The following is a 20,709-nucleotide window of genomic DNA, read 5'->3' as shown; positions in this document are numbered from 1 at the left end:
TACCAATGCGTTCTGCAGAAATGTGGGCTCTATTATGCTTTGAGGATTGTGATTTATAGTTGAGCCTCTAATGTCAAATAAAGCACCTGATCCACAACCTAGCGTGCATGTTCGGGACAAATAGCCCTAAGCACACATTTAGCGGCATGTTGTGGATTTCTGTTGTTTTATTTGATAAGAATACTTCTATTGTGCCTACAAGTTTAATACCTTTGAATAAAAGTTTTATTTTTATCACACTTTTTAATATGTTTCTTTGCAGCTTAACAAAATAGGAGTCTTTAAATGGTGCATATATTAGGGGAAATGGGTGTGGTTACGGGGGCGTGGCCACTAAAGGGTGTGGCCACTGAGGGGCGCTGTAAAGCTTTCTCGCACAGGGCGCCTAAAGGCCTAAGGCCGGCCCTGTCAGGTATACAGCACTTTTGTCTGCATCTGCTAGTTGCTCCTGCATTATGAATCCACATGGGCATTCCACTACTGACATATCCTTCCTCTGATTCACACACAGCATAGTAGTATACCAGCTTGATGGTTAGGTGGGCCTTTTGCACTGGACTCACCACCTGCTGATAGCAGATGGTAAATATTAAATAGACATAAGTATTTTATATCAATATATGACTTTTACCAGTTAAGATGGTGCTGGACAATGGCCGAGGTCTTCTTGCTTTATTGGAAATAACAGACACGTGGAGACTGTTACATCTCATCCATATATTTTTATGATGAAAAACAAAAATTCAAGCATTAACATTACATTACCACCTAGAAGCAAAACTATCAATCTTGGTATAATATATAAGAATGGCTGTTGCACCTATATCTGTATAATTAGCATGCTAACATCCTCGCATAGTGGGTTTTGTGTGGGTGGAAATCTGTAGTACAGAGTAGCTGAGCATGCTGTAAAGGCAAATCAATTTTTAGTTCTTATGGAATGAAAAATGAATACTTCACAAAGGGGACAGTGAGTCAAATAAAGTGGAACTATGGGCAAAATAAAAAATAACATATATGATGCAATCTGTCACTGCCGGCAGATCTGTTGGAGATGCAATGGGAGGGACATGGTCATAAAGAACCTGAGGTGACTCATTGTATGCATTGCACAAATCCTCCACAGCCCCTATACTCACAAAACATGCTTTAATAACTCTGCCACAAGTAAGAGTCTCAGGACAGAGGATCATGTTTAAATAGTTAAGGACTACTTAGCAACCTAAAACTGATAATGAATAATTTAATTGGGTGTGTGTAGTGTACATCAATGTTTACAGAGTACAGCATTCAGGGATTAGTAACGTACAGCAGACAACAGCATACAGAGTGCAGTGGTCAGGTACCTGTTAAATAAAACAAGCCAGTAGAGCAGTCAGGTAACATAAATCCCAGCATGTGTTTAGGCACTCTACACATGTAGGGTTTCCTCAAATGTGCAACATTTTACAACATGTTGTAATTGTGTGGGCAAAATCTGACTGCCTTCCAGACAAACTATCACTGGAGTGCTGTAGAGTACTCTATATACTTATATGCTCAGCCTGGCCAAACCTAAAAGACTTCTATGGATAAGGATCAAATGTTTGGATGAACAGAACTACAAATGTTTTGATTAATTTGGCAGTCTACTCATGTCTTTTAACTCGTAAATAAGTCTGCCTACAGTTCTGTTTTAACCTTCCATTTTTTTTGACTATTTTTTAAGCTTAGAACCCTTAATGTGTAAAAACAAATCAAGTAACATTAGGTTTTAAGAGTACATTAATAAAAAAAACTTCCTGTAACACTCGAAAAGTATACTAAGAAAATTGGCACAATTGTCAGATTCAGGCCTGCTCTGGAAATTTGGATGTGATTGGTGATACAGGAAGAAGAGAGACAGGAAGTTACACAGTATAGGCTACAGTACGCTCACTCCTGTTAAGCGCTCTCTGGTTGTAGTGGATTAAACAAATTACACATTAAAATAAATTGTCTGAATATGCTGACTTTAAAAAAAAAAAAAAAAACTAAAGGCAAACCTTTTTTTTGGCATTAGCTCTCTTTTGGAACACAGGAGTACATTTAATCATAAACTCCTGTGACCCAAACTCAGCTATATGCTGGCAGCGCAAAGCTGTGCTGCAGCTGGGAGATTGACAGCTAGCTCTGCCTCTCTAGAGTCAGGGCAAGCTGTGCCCACCCCTCCCCTGTCTGTCCCTCCAATGAGCAGTGAAGGATCAGAGAGGGGGGAATCCCTGCGGGGGGCGGAGAATGACATTTATTATTCTCTGCAGTGAGAAAACCGGGAGCTGAGAGAAAAGCAGTCGCACAATTGCTCAGCTGCAGTGTCACACTCTGGCTTTAAGTATTGGGAAGAGTACATTTTACTCTCCCAATATTTCTCCTTTAACCATAATAGCAGTATTTGTATGCCAGCCCATGTGCTGCCTGGAGCTGCTTCTTTATTAAAGCATTTATGTTGCAAATTAGAAAACAAAATAATTAGTACCATTCTGATGCTGTTATGGGGAAATGTCTCTTACAAAATTAGCCTAGCGGTAATATTTTCTCTGACAACAACACTGGGTAGGCTATCCCCCTGAGTATTTGGCAGCACTATAGACTAGTCTTTTCTCTTTTTCCAGACTCTTCCTAAAAAAATTCAAGAACTTCAAGTTGGGTAATACAATACCATATAATGGACTGGGAACATTGTTTTGGACAAAATGAATGAGTTCTATTTTTTTTATGTTCCTCTTGCAAAAGTTTGCTTTACTCATGTACCACAGAATAACCACAGTTCTTAGCATTCAGGTCATAGCTCTCTTTGTATTGCAGGAGTCAATCAAAGAAGCTCTGCAGTGTCCATCCCCCAGCCACCCCTTTCTGTTTAAAAAATGTGGGGAGTATGCATGCTTCATGCTGATCAATGAAGCATGCACGGATTGTTATGTGAGTTAACAGGGTGCCTGCTCTGGGACTTCTCAATGCAGCCTTACAATAGTAGATGTAAATGAAGACTAGATATTTAATGATCAAGGACTGGGATAAAAACCACACCTAAATATTTTATTTTATTTGTGCACTGAAACCTATGCACTAAGCTATGTATACTTTGAATCCCCAACTTGACTTATCAAAATACATGAAAGTTTGTGCTAAGATCAACTAAGCTAATAGCAGCTGTATTAATATCACCAAGTAATATAAAATATATAAAATCTCAAAGAAAGCAGTGCTTGGTATTAAACCAATAGATCAATCAATTAAAAGCACTTGTCATATGTGCAAGTATCATATAAATAATTGCAAAAGTGCAATAAATAGTGTCACAAAATGGAGCAAATAAAAATGTGCAAAGTTCAATATTTTTTAAAAATTGAACACTGCTCTCTAATTTTTTTGACACTTTTTGGAAATCATTTTTTGAGATTTTATAATTTCACTTATTGTCCATATCACAGATTTGCTGTGCTAGTTGAAGAACTGATGCACTGGGGTACACTGCTCAAAGCTGAGGGATATAAAAATGTGTTGCCCATAGCAAACAATTAATTTTTCACCTTGTGCCAAGAAACACATCAGCTATATTCTTACTATCTGCTATGAGTAATACAAGCACTGGGTTTTTCATTTGTAATTTTTTATAAATAAGGCATGTCATAGTGCTAACAGATGCAAAAGTGCAGTTGGAATGCTGTCTCAAGAAAGGAATTTCGGTTCTACTGTACATTCCAAGCTGCCAGCTTTGTATCAGTATGCCCTTTGAAAAGCATTACCATATGGATATTTATTTTACTGCTTACTTCTTTGAAAAAGAAGCCGCTTGTGGTTAGCCTTTTCACCTCGCATGTTCTGGGTTCAATCATGGACACAACCGGCACTGAATTTTTATGTTATTCCCATATTTGCATGAGTGTGATTGTTCTTTCCCAGAATCCAAAATACAAGAAAAAAAATGATTCTCCATTTGGCCCTAGCATGTGTGTGTGACTGCAATAGGACCATTGGATGGGAACTTCCTTTTGTGGGCCGATTCTAATATAAAGGGTTCAGTGCTCTAGAAATCAAAAAAGTTCCAGTGCTACATAAATTAATCAACAATATAAGTAAAAAGTGGTCAGTTATGCTGTTACATAATTTCAGTAGTATTTGAAACCACTGATACCATCGCGCATAATGATGCCATCTCACATCCCAAACGAAAACAAATGCTCCGGTCTTCTATAGTGCAAACAGAATCCACAGTGACATGTGCATTTGATTTTATTTATGCATTGAAAGTAATACACCAGATTTAAATTGGCTGCCCTCATCTATTGACATTATAGTATTTTTCAATATGTTTAAAATAAAATATAAAGCAATCTTATATTTATATTCTAATGTTTGCATCCTTGGCAGAGTGCATCACATCCCTGTTTTGTTTCCTCATTGTTCACTTCTCTATCTGGGTAGTTCTTCTCCCATCTGTTTCATCTGCAGTATTGCACTCCCCTCATCTGTAGCATCCACGTCCCACTTTCTTATCCCACATGTTAATGTTCCTCAGTCTTTGGATATCCTTCAATTCTTCACCGTTTGCCTGTTCTATTAGCTCACTTTACTGCTTTACCCTTGTCCTCTAATTCACCCATTAGGTCTTGATTACATGGGCGGCCAAGGTGCAGTAAAAACAGGCCACTGATCCCAGTTTTTACCACTCCCTGGCTGCCTGCTGACATGTTAGAACTACAGGTGGACAGTGCTGTACACATTGTGCAACCGTGAAGCTTTGCGGCATGGCAAAAATTAGCATGATGCTTTATGCAGGCATTGCCGCCTGCCTAACATAATTGACTTGAACAGTGGTTCCACAAAAAAAACAAAAAACGCTTGGGGTAAAAAAGCAGGCATTCAGGAGGTGACAGTATCACCTATTGAAGGCCTGGAAGCCAATGATCTACCACCCTCTGAAAAGCGATCCACTGTAGATCATTTTTCAAAGGGGAGGTAAAACCGGCTGCTTGTGTGAATGAGGTCTTAGCATTTTCCTTTCCATCGTATTGTCAATGGTCTAATCTTCCTAGCCAGCTCTGCTCCTTTGCAATTGCAATATTGTTTACTTCTTTTGTGCTCTCTGCTCCTTCTCCTCATTAGTGTTTTCCTCTACTGTGCCCACCCACAATCTACTCCTGCTGGCTACCTTCTCTCTTCTGCTGTATGTGATCTGCACTCGGTGCCTTCTCTTCCCCTCTCCAAGCCATGATCCAGTACTGCATGCTGCACTCTTGTTCCCTCTTTCCCAGCTGATTATTCATGATCCAGTCTAAACGACACACTGTTATGTGCTCTTCATTAAAAGGGATCCATTTCTTTTGCTGCTGTCCTTCTCTGATCTCCCATCTCCCTCTCCATAACACAAGACCACTGTTCTCATCTGATCTTCAGGCTGTTGTATTTCATATCTACCCCCTTCCCTCTCTCCAAGATCCTACTAAAGTTTTTTTCTGTGTCCACCTTTTACTCACCCAAAGCCTTCATCACGCATGTCCACCATTACTTCCCACCTCCCTCACACTCTTATGTCCTCTCTCTCCTCCCATCCACTATCAGTTTATATTCCTTGCCTCACCATCATGTTTCATTCAACTCCACCATCAGCTCTTGACTTCCTCCCCCAAAGAGACTGTACACACTTTAAATTAAATGCTATTTTTTAAAACTGTATATGAGAAATGGTGTTTAGAAATTTCAGTCTGAACACTTGAGCAATGAGTGGTTATGATCTTCTCACTCTCACTACATGTTTCTTAAATGTAATAAAAAAGGAAGTGATTTGATTAAGTTTGATCATTTATGATGAGATTGTAGCATGTGTAGTATATTGAACAATCTTCCCCATTCCATCTTTGAATTTAAACCAGTCAAATGAAAAATGTTTGAAATTATGAATGTCATTTGAATGAATTTCAAACAAATTAGCAAACACACAATTCAAAATATTCCCATCAACAATTTTAAGCTACCCTGAATAATTAAAATAGGGTTACAGAGAAATCAGTGTAGACTTCTAAATTTACTCCATTCATACACAGGCACACATTTGCTAGCATATATCTGAGTGAATATATTTCTGGTAGCAGAAAATTCATGCTTCACTTTAGGTAGTAAACCTGACAGCCTGAATGGACCTTTTAATAACTGTCAAAAAGCAAGATTCCACATGGACTGCTAAAGTAAAACATGCACAATTTGTTATCCTACTTGCAAATTTATAGTAACTGCACTAAATTCTATTGTAAATGATACACATGTGAGAGAAAAAATGTGCAAATGCAATTGTAAACTTCCTGAAAAATAAAAAAACACTGCTGCAATATTGAGAATAAAGCCTTATGCCTTTGTGAATCCCCCCTCCCCAGTTGGGAATATGGGGGAGTATTTGTCTGATGGCAGCAGGAACGACTGATGTCAGTGTGCAAGCATCAATTAGGAACATTATATATTAATTTCAGTGTAATGTTCTTCCATTACATTTAGAATTTGACTAGAGCGTGTAGCGTAACACAGGGACATCCTTTCATCATGACCATTTCTACAGCCATAAACACTTCTCCATGTTTCCCTTTAGGTGACTGATGCAGCAAAACAGTTCAACAAATTATTTCATGTTTTCATCCCAGTGTCCCAAGCCTGCTGTATCACACAGAAGAACTGTCAGCCATAAAGCAACAGCCATGGAAGGATTTAGCCTGGAGTGGACCTTTCTTGCTGAGGATCTTGGGAGTGTGGAGAAATACATTATAAAGAAGCAATTAAAATTTCACTGCCATTGTCTAAAATAGTGATTTCTTTATTAAGCCGATAATGAATAAAGTGACTGCACTAATAAAAACATGGCACATTTTCCCTGTTTGCCTCAGGCAGCGGCATGATTGGGTAGCATTATATGCAATGTATTTGTTTAAATGGGATTTCAGTATACAGAGTTTTTCAATATAAATTACTGAGAGGTATGATATATTTCATTGTGTTTTCCATGATGGTTACATATACTGCTTGTCCAGTGTGTAGTATACTTGGGATTAAACATTTGTACCTAGTTTAACCATTTACAGATATCTTACCAGCTTTGGCTATTTAATAAGGCAGGGCGAAGAGCAATGGTGAGCCCTAGGGAACTACTCATCACTTTAGAGAAGTCTGAACTATAAAGACGATTCCTGATTGGATGGCATGGGTTACTGCATTTAGCGGTATGTTTTTGTCTAAAAGTATACGTAAACAGTAACATTGACCCTCTATTTGCCCCTTGTGGTCTGTTAACTATATAATTGAAAGTGTTTTGGTACTGCTCCCGTGATGGACTACAATCTCAAGTTTAGTTAGCTAATTTCTATTGAGATTGTAGTCCATCATGGGAGAGAGCTTGGAGCGGTGGCTTCTTTACAACACACACACACAGGGCCATGGGGAACAAAAGTAGTCACCCTCCAGAAGGAAGGACAGTGTCAGCACCAATTCAGAGATGATTGGAGGATCTACAGCTGAGTGATACACAAATAAGTACAATTTTTGTAAATAGTTAAGGTACTTGAATGCATTTTTAAGACGCAACTGCTGAGTTTAGTTTCATTTTAACATTGCAGGAGGCGATAACATGAGACAATTCATTGTGGTGTTCATACCTCTGGCCAGCAGATGTCACTATTTTCAATTGTTACATGTATAATACTTTCTATACTCTGGAGAAGCGAGTTCCTGTCCCAGTTTTTTGAAACACGTCAAAAAGGCAGAGTCATTTACACACGAGGAGTCTTCTAAAGTTGTTCCAGAGCTGTTTTGCCGGCCAGATCTTTTATATTTTATATGTAAGTTACTATATTTTTAATAAACCAGAATGTTTTTACCTACTGCACCATGAGGACTCTTTCTTCTTAACTCCTAAATACCGTGGGGATCTCTAAGAGAAGGTTCTGCTGACAGCGCATTCAGGAGAGATCGCATCTGTGTCTGTTAGACACCTCCAGCACTGCACAGAGAAAAACTCCCTTCTTGCTGAGTTTCAACGCGGGGAGAATCGAGCCCGAATTGGGACAGGATCGTGGAGCAAACTGCCGCTTATCTAATAAATTTGTTTACTCACCGCAGTCTGGTGAGTACCCATCTATAGGGGGGCCTTTGAACAAAAAATTTAAATAGACCAATCAACATTTGCCGTGCCTTCTTTTCTCTATTGACTTTTAAATATTAACTTCTAAAACATTGTTTTTTTCGTTTATTCGATATCCTCATTTCAAGACTGCTATATGCAGTTCAGCTCAAGATTGGTGGAGTTTTTTTGCTTGTTTTTATAATAACAGTCTATCACGATCTCTAAGATATATTACGGATTGACGATCTAATGTAACACTTTATCAACACTTTGTTTTATATTTGTTATCATTCTAGTTTGTCACTATTTTTCACATATGTGTTACTTTTCGGATGTTTTGGTTTCTTTATAAGTTCTCTGATATATCTTACCTTAGGATATTCACTGTTACTTATAACACTAATTTATGATCATCTTAACCCCTTACAGGCTGTGGTAAGCGCGCAGCTTTTTTACCTACTTTTTTCAAAACCCATTTTTTCTTGAACAATTGATTTTATCTTACACAATCCACTTAAAGTACTCACTGATTATATTTTACATATTATCAGAAGATTTTTTTGATGTTATTCCACTTTAGATTTTCATTGCTATAACACATTATCATAGGCTTTGTTTAACTCTCTATAGGCTGTGCTAAACACGCAGCTTTTCCACAATTTTCACTTGAACACTTGATTTAATTTATGATCTAATCTATTATTTAACATAATCACGGATTACACTTTTAATTAACTTAATTAATTCAACCTTTAGCGCTGTGTCACAACTCTTTCGTCCAGTTTTATGGATGCCTGAACTTGTTAAAGGAGAACTATGAGGTGAGAGCCGACCTGTGACAAATAAGCTGTCACAGGTCGGCTCTATCGATCGGGAAGTGAGCAGAAACATGCCACTAATCCGCTCACTTCTCGATCATCTCCCTGCAGGGAGCGGTGACTGTCAGTCACTGCTCCCTGCAGGGATTCCCCCCCTCTGATCATCCAAAGCTGAGTGGAGGACGAACGGGGGAGGGGCGGGCACAGCTGGCTCTGCCTCTAGATAGGCAGAGCCAGCTGTCACTCATGCAGCTGGGTGGATCTCGACAGTATTGTCAGGATCCGACCTGGCTGCGGCGTTCTCAGTATATCGCTGGCAATAGCCCACGATATACTGAGCTTTGGGTCACAGGAGGAGGTTAGTATATGTCCTCCCGTGACCCTAAAGAGGTGCTTTTAAGCACTCTATAACTGCTCTGCCTCCCAGACTACAGGACACAACAAGATTGGTGACGAGGATGTCTATGATATCTCTACAGTCACCTCTTACTACATATTGAGAAAGTGTTTTCATAACTCCTTTTCTTCCTTGGATCTTCAGAATGCATATCATCAGGTTTTGTGCGGTAAGCAAAGTATGGAACTCACTTTTTTTTTCTCTCCCAAGGGCCTCTTCCGTTTCAAGTCTGTGCCCTATTGATTAGCATCAGCACTTACATGTTTTCAAAGACTGATATTTTCAATCCTTAGTAACATACCTTGTGTGGAGTGCTATCTAGATGACATCATTGTATACTGTGCAACTTTGGATCTTCACAAGTACCTTCAAATTGTTCCAAAGCACATTGAAACTGCAGAACTAAAGCAGCGTCTTTCTAAATTCTGCTTAAGGCAAACACAGCTTTCTGGATCACATTATATCACATGAGAAGCTATTGCCTGATCCTGATCATGTGAAAGCTGTTATACAAGCAGCTACTCCTTCTGACTTCTAGACCTTATGTCTCTTTTAGATTTTACTAAAGGGAAATGCAAACATGGTCTGGTTAAATAGCTCATCGTACAGGTATCCCAACCCTTGGTCAAGCTCTGGTTCTCCTAAATAAACAACATTAGACTCATGGAAGACCTCACCAGTTCCATCCGAGGCACCTCCTCCAGATTCTCGGCCTCCTGGTATTACTGGATAGACTGTACTACCTCTGCAGAATACCGCACGATCATGGATTCCTAACTTCTGGAGTGACAAGCTGAGATCAACATATTCCTCATCCCTTTAGCCCTCTCACCCAATCCCCCTCTCCCTTCCCATCCTCCCCCCCCTGTTTGTACTCCATTCCCCATCCCCTTCCCTACCCCGAATTTTGCCACACTAGCAATACCCCATGACTACAATCTCCCCACCCGCATCGTGGAAGGCCACCATGTCCTGATGAGCTCGGCCCCACTAAAATGCCGAGGCTGCCGGGCTCCCCTTAACGGCTAGGCGACAGTGGCGGCACTTCCCCCTGGGCGATAGTCATGTTCTCTTCTACCTAACTCACCTTTTAAATCCACATGGAAACACTCGCAAGCTACAAATATGTTCCAATGACACTATCAGGGATCCCCCTGTTTACCTCTACCCTAAATGCTAATTCCTTGCCGATGTCTTGTTGTGAATGTTCTTTTCGTGCCCGGACCTGGGAGTCCATCTGGGCACATTTTCCAGTTATGTATAACAAAAATCTGAAAACTTGAAAAATAAAGAATTTATTTTAAAAAATAGCTCATCGTGAGCAGTCCAGCGCTAGCATTATTTTACCTTCTCTACCTACTTTTGTTACTAAAAATGCTTCAGACTATGTCCTTGCTGTGTTCCCTATAGAGTGCAATGCAGACCAGGTAGAGAAAATGGTTGCTTTTGCATCCAGAACCATTGCAGAAGCTGTAAAGAGTATTTTCCTGTAGAAAAATAATTCCTAGTATGTGTTTAGGTAAAAACGTGGAAAAGGAAAAATGGAGAGCATACCTTTGAAATCAAAAGTTTACCTTGCTGACTGACCATGGTCCTTTAACTACACTGCTTAGTGCAAATAAACTAGGGCGAGCAGGAATGCATACAGCCAGATAGTCATCAAGGCTACTCAATGTTAACTACACAATACAGCATGAATCGGGTTCGAAAACTGTTACTACTGATTACTTGTCACTGTTACCCTTACTTGCAGCTCCTAGTACATAAGAATATTGAAACTGTTGCATTTACTGATATAGATGCAGTTATGGCATGTGAATTCAAACAATCTTATCTTGCATGCCATGTACAAGTATGTGGTGTTCTTCAAAGCATATGACCAAATAAAAATAAAAAAATGAGCCCTTTTCTTCTATAGGATTAGGCATCACATACACTTAATTGATAACTATATTGTTCATAGATCTCATTGCTTACTAGTACCAGAGACCTTCAGAGAGCACCTCATACAGCTTGCACCTGAGAATCACCAAGAACAAAGCAAATACTATGTTAAGTATACTGGTGGCCAGGCATAAATGCCCGAGTAATCACTGTCATTCAATTTTGCATTACTTGTCAGTCATGACAAATCTGATGTCATACACACCCTGCTACTCTAGTCAGTAGTATTTTTTACTGATTCTGCTTGGGAGAAGCGTGTTATTGATATTGTAAGTCCTTTCACAGAGGTACTTGTGGACTGCTGATATGCTCTAACATTAATTGATTATCACAGTAAATGGCCAGAAATTGCTTTTGTCTCAAATATAATATCTGTAACTGTAATTACATTTCTCTCCACAGTTTTCAACAGGGAAGGTAACCCAAAGGAGCTAGTGTCTGACAATAAAGCACTTTTTTTTTGTAGTTTGAAACTTTCCTTAGAGATAGAAATATTGTGTGTAGGAAATCCTGAGTTTATTACCCCAAAGTAAATGGAGAGAATCACATAGGAAAATCTTGGACATTTTTAACTACAAAGCTCTAACATTTCTGCAGAGTGACTAGATATGCAGCTCCACAAGCATCAACGAGGAGCTACTGAACTACTAAGGTACATGGCAAACACATGCACACTAAGCTACACATTGCAGACATACAACTCCCAGTCCAGTGCCTCTAAAATCATCAGTCGCTAAGACTGTTAAAAATCACTAGGATAAAAGCGAGGCGTATACCAAATGTGGTATGATAGTACTACAGTTTTAGCCTGGATCTCCAATTAGAATTAAGAACCAAATCTTATTGAAACAGGAATACCCAAAATTTCCCAGTTCACTTAGAGTAACAAATCAATGATGGCCTTACACCTATGAACTCTCTAATGGACACTTGTGGAATGCCAGCCATCTTGTGCCTGTTAAACAGGACTTTTCAGAAGTTTTTATTTGACAAAAGACATGTTCCTATTCCTACTGATAACAACCAAACTAGAGAGCAGGAACCAGAAGAATTAGAAGACCTCCTGTGTGTTCCAAAGATTATGTAATGTAATTAAAATGCATAGTACTGTTTTGTGATATCATTTTTTACATTGTTGTTGTCTGTATTCTTCAATAATGAGAAAAAAAAGACTCTTTTGTACTGCGTACTATGTATTTTGTACTATTAGGGGAATATGTGGTGTTCATACCTCTAGCCAGTAGATGGCCACTATTTACGGTTGTTACATATATACTTTCTATACTCTGGCCAACTGAGTTCCAGTTTATGTTTCTGTTTTTTGGATTACTGGACTTGTTATTATACTCTATAACTACTCTCTCCCTGACCAGGGCTGGATTTACCGTTAGGCAAAGTATGCATGTGCCTACAGGTGCCCTCCATAGAGGTGTGCCATTCAGGTACCTACTCTGCCTTATTCCCTGTGTTCTGTTAAGATACAACACCGGCAATAGCAAGGAGGGTGCATTCTGCACAAAATACACCATTCTGTTCCAAGACCAATGGCACCTATGGGAACCACCGGCTTCCGCAAACACCCTACACTATGTAAGGCTGCCCTGTAAAATGCCTGTCTGATGCGGACAGGCATGGCAGCCTTACGTGATGCCGGGGTCCTTCTCTGCATATGTGAAAGCCGACGGGTAAGAACGCCGGCTCAGGCTAAACAAATTTCCTTTCATGCCTACAGGAAATCCAGCCCTATTCCTGCCTACAAGAGTTCATCCTATAGCATATAGATTTTTTTATCTTTTAATTATTGAGGGCCCAATAAGCACCAATGTTACAGTCAACCACTTGTCTCCTACTAACCTGAAAATAAGGTTTAGCCATTTACAATCCCCACACTGCTCTTTGAATTTAGTATCAAAACTGCTGGAATACTTACCATTTAGCAGGTTCAGTGTACATCCAGAGCATAGACACTGGCCTTTTCAGGATGAATTCAAGATGGAGGGTGCAATCTGTGTGCAGTCAAATGCACTGACTGGCTGCCCAGGCAGAGGCAGCCAGTCCGTGCTTGTGTTTGCCCCCACCTCTTGTTCCCTATCCAGTCTCTGTTCTGGAACAGGAGACAGAGGGAGCATGAATGAAGCCCAGACCGAAAGGTAAATATTCCAGCAGTCACTCCGCTAGGTTAAGTCAGGGAGTCACTGGAAATGTAAATAAGGAGACTTTTTTTACTTTAATTTGGGTTTAAAGTGGATGTATAGCTCAAACATTTTCTACTTTTGGCTAGAGAAGGGAAGAGTTAACTTCCGGTTCCAGAGATGCAACAGGAAGTTGGAGTAAGTCTCCCAAAGTTAGACAGCTGACACTGGAAGTTGTGTCCTCACTGGAAAATGTCACCTATTGTTCTGGTGACAACTCTAACATTTTGGATTTCCCCTTAGCTTTTTTCTCTGTGAGAATGAGTACCAGGGCAAATGGCAGGGTGAAGCTCCCCAACAGGGACACGAACAGCAAAAAAAACCTGACAAAGGGTCTAACACTATTTTAGCCAAAAGTGCTTTTTACTTGCTTAAAAATACGACCTAGCTTCCCCCTATGTGATGTTAAGGAGGGGGCTGCGGGAAGTTATGTTTACTTTTATGTTTTAAAATGAACCCTGTCTGTACTGTCTTCTTATTCTTATCTATAATATTATTGAGATTACAGTAGGCAGCTGGAGGACTTTTGGGTCACAGAGTGCCCACAGATGAGCAATCATTCAGATAGTGATCACAATCTCATATCTAGGTGTAGCCTAGAGCTGTCTACAAACCGCAGAGAGCAGCCATAAATGCTATGACTTGGCTGGTGAACTATTTTCCTGGGGAAAGATCATTACAGAAACATGAGAGTTTGCATAAGTTGAACTTGCATGTCAGTGTTTTTGGGTTAGGGGGAGCACTGGGTGCTGACCTGTCTTGGAAAAAACAATAGTGGTTAGCAAGGAAAGTCCATTCCCAGATGATTTTTTCCCATGGGGCAAGCTTGGCCACAGTGTGTTGGCATAGGTTGTGGAGGGGCCAGCAAACATACAAAAGTTCAATTATATGACCATAAATGGCCAGATTGTGTAAATGTATTCTAATGTCTGTAGACACCTTATAAGGCCTGGTTCCCACCTGAACGTTTTGTAGCGCGCTCAACGCTCGACGAACGCTCTACAAAACGCTCAAACATCTAAATCCCATTGTATTCAATGGGTCTGGTTCACACCTTGCCGTATTTCCGCTCGTCCGAACGCGATACGAAACGGCCTACGCCCAAAGAAGTACATGTACTTCTTTGGGGCGTTTTGGTCTCGCATTTCCATTGGGATACAGCCAAGTAGCCCACGGAAACGCACGTTTGTCGCGCGTTTTAAAAAAAAAAACGTGCTTATTCAATACGCCTAGGTGTGAACCCAGCCTAACTCCACTAGCTTTACCTAAATATATTTACAAGGTTATGCTCTGATAGCATTTAGAGTGACATGAATTGGATTATACATTTCAAATATAATCCAATTGATGTCACTCTTTTGTCATTATATTTTATAGATGTCTATAGTACAGCATGCCAGTTTCCAGTAAATGCATAATGCCAAAACTCTTATGCTTGGAAAATAAAGGCTCCACTTTTGGTTTTAATAAATATATGCCAAGTTTTTTTGTCTGTAAACGTATTGTGCCAAAAAATGCTTTAAAAATTATAATCTAAGGCTCTGTTGTCAGCAGCCATATATCGCTGGCACAGCTAGACTTGGCTACTGTATGTGTGACCTGTGTGGTGTTACCAGGCACCCAAATGTTGTGTGTATCCACACCTTTCTTTTTTCACCCATTTATTAAACATCAATTTATAACATAGAGAAGACACACTCCAGTCTATTCAGTTTTTAGCTGGTGTACCTTCTTCTGCCTCTTCACATTTTACTAGCTGTGTAAAAGCTAACTCATTGCTATGCTTGCCAACCAAGGGAAAACCAGAAGCTAAAAGAGTACGGATCACATCATGTTTTATGAGTACTACTTCACTCTGCAGTATGTAGGAAGTGAAATCATAGAGGATAAGAAGAAAGACACCCCAGCTCTGCTATTATGCATAATAATGTAAATCTGGCAACATGGATTTACTTATTCTAGTACCATTGTATCTCTAACGCAACAATACATTGGAAGGAACATACATGTTGGGATGTGCACAAGGTCAAGAATGAATTCTTTGCATAACGCTACTTATCTCAATTTTAGCATCAGTGAGGGCAGTTACATGCAAAATAAACAGGATGTGCTTTTTATGCAAAAGATAACACACTGTAAAACCTAAGGATGACTCTGATTGTTGGCCACTGATAAATATATAAATCAAACACTTGCAGCTTGAAGACAAGGGTCATCAATGATTCATTTTCTAAAAAAGGTGTGCCCTCTGCAAACATCTAAATTCAAAAAGTCAGACAGTTTGCCTCCATAAGGACGGTGGCTTCAAAATTTGTGACTAAAGCCCACAATCGTGGATATTTCAGTATTACGTTTCACTCTACCTTATATATAGTTTTAGCTCTCCTGCACAATAGCTCCAGCTTCTACAGAACATCACAGACAAAGTGATGCTGCTGCACATCACAGTCAATGGTGATCTAAGTATCCATGTGGTCACTACCACTTTTAAGCCTCATGAAAAAAAAAGTGAGAGAAAAATGCTTGTTCTTGCCACTTTAGTGGTCGTGCCCAACGGTTCTCTCAAAGTGACACTAAACTCAGAGATGAAACCTTAAAAATGCATTCAAGTACCTTAACTATTAACACAAATATAGCTTATCCTCAAATCATCTCTGAATTGGTGCTGACACTGTCCTTCCTTCTGCAGGGTGGCTACTTTTGTTCCCCATGGTCCCTGTGTGTGTTGTAAAGTAGACACCACTACATGTTCCCTCCCGTGATGGGCTACAATCTTAATACAAATTAGTAAGCTAAACATGAGATTGTAGTACATCCAGCAGTGAGCTTGGAGCTTTGGCTACTTTACAACACACCTAGGGACCAGCCGTTGTCGGAATACCCGAATAGAGCTAGAAACTGATTGGCTGGAAAACACCATTCATTTCAAATTTGTTTTGATTTTCCAGCTGGGCTGTGTGAATTTCGGTCGGATAATGAAGAACCGGCCAAAATTCGCGTACTGTATGGCCAGCTTAAGGGTGTATATATGTATTTATTTACAACAGAGAGTGAATACCACAGTGCTTACTAGCTGCTTTTCTTGCGGTAATAAAAGTAAATACAGGCACCTTGTGCTGTCTGCTCCTAGGAAGGACTCATTCACACATGTCCATTGAGCTGCATTGCTCTGTTGCTCTGCATTTATTAACACATGCTCAATGCAAGGACACATAGAAAACAATGGATTCCATGCCCTATTCACGCCATACAAGTGTGTTGCGTATAAATGCAGCATTTCTGTATTTTTACACAGTGCAAGGCATATCACCTCACTGCAGTGCGTTGCAACACGCAGTGGTACATAAATTTGAGTACATTGGTTGAGTTAACTCTAAATAAAAGGGAAAAAAAAGAAAATCAAAAACATTGCCATGCATTGTTACAAAGCAACCGTAGTGTCAGAGTAATGGAAGCTGTTGAATGGAAAGCCTAGAAAAAGCTGACAAACTGCGTAGGGAGAGAAAGGGTCAGTTTGAAAACAGTACTTTACTTCTAATTGGTAGCGATTTGAGCAGTCAACCTCCAAGATGATTTTTTTTGTTCTTATTATTAGGGATTTTTAATATTTTATTTATTGGTTTATTTAAGGTTAGTGGTCGCTTTTGGCTGCTATCCTGTTCATAAGCATTTTGTTTAACCTGCAGCAAAGCTTCCCTTTAAAAATAAATGGGCTTTTGTTTCAGTGGTCTTTTGGGGTTTTCATTTAATTTGGGGGTTTATTGTTTTTTTTATATTGCTAGGGCCTTTTTTACATTTGTGGTTTCTCAGAGTGGATCATTCATTTGTTACTGACCATCTGTTGTTGGAGCTGACTTTTATGTGCAGCATGCCTTTGCATAACGTAAAAGAAAAACAAAATCTGCACGAACAGTGTGCACCTAAACCACCACTCATTACATCATTCACAATTACTGCAACCCCTATCCTCACAGATGAAAATAAAATTTAGACATACATCAGATTGGCCTCTTATCCCTGATTAATACTGTCCTGCTGCTGACCAATTTTACACTGCTGTGTCCTCTGCAGTATATTAATTCTTATAGTATAAAAACCTATGCTGTGCACTTTGTTTCTATTCAATTAAGGCCTAGCCTTGCCTATTAAAATTGTCCTGCTCCTGGACAGTTTTACACAACTGTATAGTCTGCAGTCTCTTAATTCTTGTGGTAAAACACCTGCATGTACTCTTTGTTACTCCTACATTTTGACTTATTATACTTTCATAGAAATTGGCTTTGGACAGGAAAGGTCTGCATCCACAAAAACAGAGAAAGCCTCTGTGAATCTTTTTTTTGCTGTTGAAACTACCTGATAAAAGCCTTTTTTTTCTTCAAACTGAAATGTATCATATTGGGGGGCTGCTGCTGTATATAAACCAAGCCAATTGTTCAAAAACAAAATCAGTTCCATAGACAAGTATGAGCTGAAAGTGAACCCTGTCACCAAGACTGTCCAAGAAAATTGCACAATTATATAACAACACATGCAGCTTTATGGTATCCCCCAAGCATGTTATTTTAATAATTTGTGTATTTTCAAGTATGCCCTCGAATCTGCATGAACAAAAAGTTACAAAAGATACATATGCTTTCAAAACAACCATCCAAAATAGAAGGAAAAAATCATACAGAAATTTTATCTAAGTTCTCTTCCATGCCAGGGACTAGGAAAAAAACTTATGGAGCATACTCCCTGACAACTGGATCATGAGAATATGGGCAATTATTGAATTTCAGACATCAAGTGCTGTTATTGGACTCCCCTCGTTCTAGTCAAATGCAAGTTGCATGCTAAGCTAATTATCTAATATTAATATGTGATTATGATTAGTGATCGTGGCCCTCATTCATCTACAATTTAGAAATCAAACACAGGTATTGAAATTGTGATAGTACTAAAAAGACCCAAATTATTAATGTTTTCCCAATATCCCAAGGTTTCTAAGGCATGTTTACACTTCTCCTTCAACTAATCTTTGAAATTAATGTGTAATGCCAGGTATGGGAGTTTGGAGTATTAAACTTTGTAGAACCAGGATCTTAGATTGTGTTAAAGGAATGAATATCCATTCACAGTTAACTTTCCAGGTAACTAGGAGATAGTACATCAACTAAAACTGTTACAGCAAGCTTTGACTAATCTTCCCCTGCTGTGCATACACCCTCATTAATAGGGAAGAGCTCAGGTTCGGACCGAACCCAGTCGGAACCTTAGCTCCTCCGAATACAAAAGGAACATGGGGCCGCCCAGCCAAGCAGATACAACTTGGGCATTTCACACCCTGCAGCTGCACATAAACAAAGAGGCAGGGTGCTTGTGCTGACATAATTGATCTTCTTTGGCCACATGGTCATATTAGGTCTATGCTTTTGGGCAAATACAGCCATGTGGCCAAATAAGGTCAATGACATCACAACATCCTTTCCCTTTGCTTTAGGGGAGCTGTGGGCAGGGAATTCTCTGACCGCAAATGATCGAGCGGCTACAGAAGGAGCTTCCCTCTGGGTTTGGAGGAATATGGTCCGAACCTGAGCTCATCCCCACCCATTAAGAGTATTCTCCTTTTAAGCTTATAGGTGCTAAAAGATGCTTGTGTGATTAAAGCCTCAGTGATGTTTAAATGTAACCTATAATATGCTTGGGAGCAGCACAATGTTCATAAATAATCTACTTCATTCATCATAATGGGCCACTCAAGGACTGGACTGGTAACGTTGCTATTCTGGCACTGCTCTGTTTAAGCATATACAGTATATGGTCTGATGCAAAAATGCTAAATTGTTTTTAATCGATACAAATTCAGCACCTGTACCTGGTAATGGTACTGACATTGCTGACACATTCATTGAACTGCTTGCATCATTTAGTTTTGGTGCACAGTTTGCATAGCAGGTTTTTCTACACCAACCAGTTGGCTTAATGTAAAATGGTACCAAAGCATTTATTGGGTGGCATCTGCTGTGTGAACTATTTGTCATGCTAGATTAGCAATTATAATATGAGTCACTGTGACAACATAAACTTGCTCCCTTTTCTTCTGTTAAATATTGAAAGTGTTTTGTTATATCTACTTAAAGTTGTATTAAACTCTTAAATGTTTTTCAATAACGAATCCAGATCAAACACATATATATAGCCCAGCAAAGTATTTCTTTATATTTTCGCCCAAACACTTATAGTCATCGTATTTCTGAACAGCTCCAACTTTCTCAGCTCGGCTTCCCAGAACTTCCTGTCCAGTACAAGATCACAAGGGACAGAACAGCAGCCATCCATCTACTAGCTTGGAGAATGGAGGAAGGAGGAGCAAGAAGGGGGGGAGCAGAGTTGCTTGCCTTACATAGCCTGTGTGTTCATTATTATTATTATTATACAGGATTTATATAGAGCCAACAGTTTGTGCAGCGCTTTACAATATAGGGAAGACATTACAATCACAATACAAATTAAGACAAGATGGTAAGGAGGGCCCTGCCCCTGAGGGCTTACAATCTAAAAGCATAGAGACACACACAATTTACTAGCGCACACAGGGTGGCTCTAGTAATGGAAGGGAAAGGGAAAGGAGATACCTTAAAACAGGGCCAGTGCTAGGAGGAGACTGGTTCTTCAGGAAACTAAAACTTTCAAACATCAAGGAGCAGAATTCATAGTAAGTGACTCAATCAGCATTGGAAAAAGCTTAAACATCTATTGACTTTAAAAGAGAACTATGGGGTAAGTGTTTTTCCCTATGGTTCTCTTTAGGGTCACGGGAAGACATATACTAACATCCTCCCGTGATCCAAAGCTCAGTATATCGCAGGCTATTGCCCGCGATACTGTGAGCGCTGCAGCCGGGACGGATCCCGACATTACTGTGGAGATCGACCCAGCTGCGTGAGTGACAGCGGGCTCTGCGTATCTAGAGGCAGAGCCAGCTGTGCCCCCCTCCCCCGCTCATTCCTCCACTCAGCGCTGGAGGATCGGAGAGGGGAGGGGAGAATCCCTGCGGGGAGCCATGACTGACAGTCACCGCTCACTGCAGGGAGACGATAAAGAGGTGAGCAGATCAGTGCATGTTTCTGCTCACTTCCCGATCGATAGAGCCGACCTGTGACAGCTTCTTTATCACAGGTCGGCTCAGTACAGTACAGTGAGCGAGTGTTCATCCTAGGACAAGAAGTATGTCGCAGAATCCCCAGGTGAAAA

The sequence above is a fragment of the Nanorana parkeri genome, unplaced genomic scaffold (genome assembly GCF_000935625.1).
Source record: "Nanorana parkeri isolate BGI_ZX_2015 unplaced genomic scaffold, ASM93562v1 scaffold905, whole genome shotgun sequence".
Lineage (NCBI taxonomy): Eukaryota > Metazoa > Chordata > Amphibia > Anura > Dicroglossidae > Nanorana > Nanorana parkeri.
Note: the sequence above shows the minus strand (reverse complement) of the source record.